Source organism: Podarcis melisellensis, assembly GCF_964234715.1.
Source record: "Podarcis melisellensis genome assembly, chromosome: 11".
Lineage (NCBI taxonomy): Eukaryota > Metazoa > Chordata > Lepidosauria > Squamata > Lacertidae > Podarcis > Podarcis melisellensis.
The window spans coordinates 12,544,408-12,548,530 of record NC_138543.1 but is presented as its reverse complement, the minus strand read 5'-3'; the positions used below and the strand labels follow the sequence as shown (position 1 = coordinate 12,548,530).

The window sequence follows — 4,123 nt, the reverse complement described above, 5'->3', positions numbered from 1 at the left end:
AACGTACCTCCACCAGTGCTCTTCCCTCCCTCCTGAGGTGACCAGGAGTCTCATGTTGACCCATGAAGCCCTAGTGGTGGCCAAGAGACTTATAATGATGAACTAGAAGAATAGAGATATGATCACCTTAACCAATGCCTTGACAGCATGACAACGTTGGCAGCATATGAATGGACAGCTTATAGATGCAGACTTTCTTTGGATAAATACAATGATATCTGGAAAGAGTTTACACAGAATATCTTTCTTTTTTGGTGATTGCTCATAGCTAATAATAATAATAATAATAATAATAATAATTTTTATTTATACCATGCCCTTCCTAGCCAAGGCCGGGCTCAGGGCGGCTAACAAGCAATAATAAAAACAAGTTGAATGAATACAACTTAAAAACAAGATTAAAATACAACAATTAAAATATTGAAATATTAAAATATTAAAATGCAGCCTCATCACTGGAGGAGAAAGTATAATTGTCTCCCATGAACATGGTCTTAACAGTGAGTCCGCAAGTGACTGTGGAGGCCAATTCTGGATCTACACGTCCTTCCACAGTGGGGACATAGGTTCACGGTGAGGGTTTGCCAAATGTGCCTTTCTCATCCTGGGTCTGAGCGTCTTCAAAGTCCATGACACCTTTGGTAAAGGTTGTTCTCCAATTGGAGTGCTTGCAGTCCAGTGTTTCCCAGTTGTCAGTGTTTATACTATATATTTTTAGATTTGCCTTGAGAGAGTCCTTTAACCTCTTTTGTTGACCACCGGCACTGCTTTCCATTTTTTAGTTGAGTTCCATTTTTTAGTTCGATTTAGTAGTTGCTTCGGAAGACAATAATCAGGCAGCCGTACAACATGACCAGTCCAACGAAGTTGATGTTGAAGAATCATTGTTTTGACACAGAATGTATTAGCATATGGACAGTTATATTAGGTTCTTGAACATATTAGGTTATTGACTCTCCTTCCTTGGAGGTTTTAAAGCAGAGGTTAGATGGCCATCTGTCATGGATGCTTTAGCTGAGATTCCTGCATTGCAGGTGGTTGGACTAGATTTGAATAGTCTGATTTGAAAATACGAAAGAAAGAGAGAGCAGGGAAGGTCTTGAAATTGCCTCCAAAACAGCACCCGGGCAGCAGATTCAGCAGGTACACAGACCACCCAGTTACAGTCTCCCCCTTGATGGTTTAGGTGTATGGTGCTTTGATTTAATTTATAGTAATTGCTTCTGCATTTGCATCTATTCATATGCAAGGTTTATGCAAAATTCATACCATACACAAAATTTATGCAAAAATGATACCTTCTTTTGTCCTCATTTGCTTGTTTGGTGATGCGTTCATACCCACTTCTCTGCCAATGTGGATGTGTGCACCTCAGGTTTGTGCTTACTGAACAGCAACGCAACACAACAAACTGAGAGGAGTGTAAGGTAAAAGGTAAAGGACCCCTGGATGGTTAGGTCCAGTCAAAGGTGACTATGGGGTGTGGCGCTCCTCTCGTTTTCAGGCTGAGGGAGCCAGCATTTGTCCACAGACAGCTTATCAGGTCATGTGGCCAGCATGACTAAACTGCTTCTGGCACAACAGGACACTGTGACAGAAACCAGAGTGCACGGAGACGCCACTTACCTTCCTGCCACAGCGGTGCCTATTTATCTACTCGCACTGGTGTGCTTTCAAACTGCTAGGTTGGCAGGAGCTGGGACAGAGCAATGGAAGCTCACCCCACCGTGGGGATTCGAACCGCCGACCTTCCAATCGGCAAGCCCAAGAGGCTCAGTGGTATAGACCACAGCGCCACCCACGTCCCTAGAGGAGTATAAAAAGTAGCGATGCCTTTGGTGCCTCAGACGGAATCCTAAGCATCAGGTTCACCAAACTGAGTTCCACTGGAATCAATAGGATTTGTGGCCAAGTAGGCAAATATTTTGACAAACCTAGACAGCATCTTAAAAAGCAGAGACATCACCTTGCCAACAAAGGTCTGTATAGTTAAAGCCATGGTTTTCCCAGTAGTGATGTATGGAAGTGAGAGCTGGACCATAAAGAAGGCTGATCGCTGAAGAATTGATGCTTTTGAATTATGGTGCTGGAGGAGACTCTTGAGTGTCCCACGGACTGCAAGAAGATCAAACCTATCCATTCTGAAGGAAATCAGCCCTGAGTGCCCCCTGGAAGGACAGATCCTGAAGCTGAGGCTCCAATACTTTGGCCACCTCATGAGAAGAGAAGACTCCCTGGGAAAGACCCTGATGCTGGGAAAGATGGAGGGCACAAGGAGAAGGGGGGTGACAGAGGACGAGATGGTTGGACAATGTTCTCAAAGCTACCAGCATGAGTTTGACCAAACTGCGGGAGGCAGTGGAAGACAAGAGTGCCTGGTGTGCTCTGGTCCATGGGGTCATGAAGAGTCGGACACGACTAAACGACTAAACAACAACAACAACAGGCAAATATTTTCCCCACTTTACTGAAAACTCCCAGTGCAGTCCTCGGAAGTAAGCCTCAATGGGTTTGACAGCACTTACTCCCTGGTGATTGTGTCTTGGATTACAGCCTCAGCATGCCTTCTGCCCCCCCATGCCCCTGAGGCAGCAATCTGAACACCGAATCCACTGTGGTCAAACACTGTTCTCTCAAAGTTAATAATCTGCTTTTACAAAAGCACTTGAATAGCTTACTGTTTCTGTAGAGATGACGGCGCAAGAGCTATTTCACCCAGTAGGTCTGCAAGAAAAAAACATTCAGACATTCTCTGTGATGGAGCATTAGATTATTCTTTTCTTAAAAGGGAAACACTATTAAGGAAAATTTAAGCTATGGCAACTGTTAAGGTCACCGCTGGACGTTAGATGCCTTTTCTTGGGAACACAAACTCTGCGAAAGCGTCTCTCCAACAAAGAAGGGGAGAAAAAACAGCATTTGATGGACTTAGATCTCAGTAATTTAAAAATCCTTCTGAACATGTCAGTGTGAGTTCAAAGTAGCTAAAATAGCTGCAAATGTGACGTGCTAGGAATCTGTGGCAGGGCTGAAACAATCAGAAGAGCAAACAAGTAATGAGAGCAAACCTCTAATCAGAAGCATTATACGCTGCTGTGTTTCTCCTTGTAGCCGCAGGAAAAGATGTTGTAAGGGATCTTTAAATAGAAAACCTGAGGCTAAATTCCACTTCATCTATCAAAAGCAGCTGCTAGGAGATGACCTAATTTTAGCAGCTTATCAGTTCCTTAGTGCTTGTTGGTTGATGTAACTTTGATCCTCTGATGCTAGATGACTTTTTGTGCTGAATATAGCTAGAATTTAATGTGAATCTTTTGGATGGCTGCCCAGCCAGCCTGCATAATCCAAACAAAGTGGGTGGGTGGGTGGGGGAGAAAGAGCAGGACATGATTCGAGCTACTCACGTGTACAATAATACAGCCCTTACGCACGCACACATGTGCACACACAGCCATTCATGTCGCCGAGCACAGATTTTAAATATAGTGTTCTCAGTTGGTTTCCTCTTCCCTCCCAAAGAACGCTTTGCTTTTCACATGGCAAAGACCTGAGCATTTTAGGATTTAGCTGCTGCCAAGCTGTAATGATAATTGCAGGATGCCTGTAATGAATGTTTTCCAACCAAATCATTGTCATTTCATAGGGCTGTTATTTCTATTTATGTACAGATTAGCCAATGCCTTATCAAAGGGAGAAAGGCTTTGTTTTTGCTTTTTCAGAGTAATCTGCATTGTGAAGTTCCTTTTGTCTCCCTTTCGGTCCCCCCTCCCCTTTTCATATAGATTCTCTAACTTGTTTTTCTGTTCTTTTTCTGGCTCCTCTATAAATCCATCTGGGGCACACATGCGACTGGCTGGGGATGTAGCCGATGCTTCGCACCGACTTACACACCCTCCCTGGCCTTATTTGTTAGTCATCAGGCCAGAGGAGAAGTTTGGTGCCCTATTTTCCCCCTTAATGTTATGAATAACATTATGTAAAGGGGGGGGGACGGGTGCAAGGCTGAGGCCAGCCTGATTCATCGCTTTCCCTCAGACCAAAGAGGCAGCTCTGTCTTCTTCCAGGATCTCTCAGGGACCGGGGCCATTTTGGGGCATTGTTGACACTGAAAAGGTCCATGACT

General features: G+C 44.2%; 1 long non-coding RNA gene across 1 annotated transcript; it reads right to left on the bottom strand.

Annotated features, from left to right (window-relative positions):
* LOC309380751 lies at positions 1 to 3,177 on the bottom strand. Its single transcript, XR_014173107.1, has 3 exons — positions 2,679 to 3,177; positions 1,299 to 1,386; positions 1 to 102 (listed from the first exon to the last, which is right to left on the bottom strand). It is a non-coding gene; the product is annotated as an uncharacterized lncRNA (long non-coding RNA).
* Positions 3,178 to 4,123: the final 946 nt, after the last annotated feature.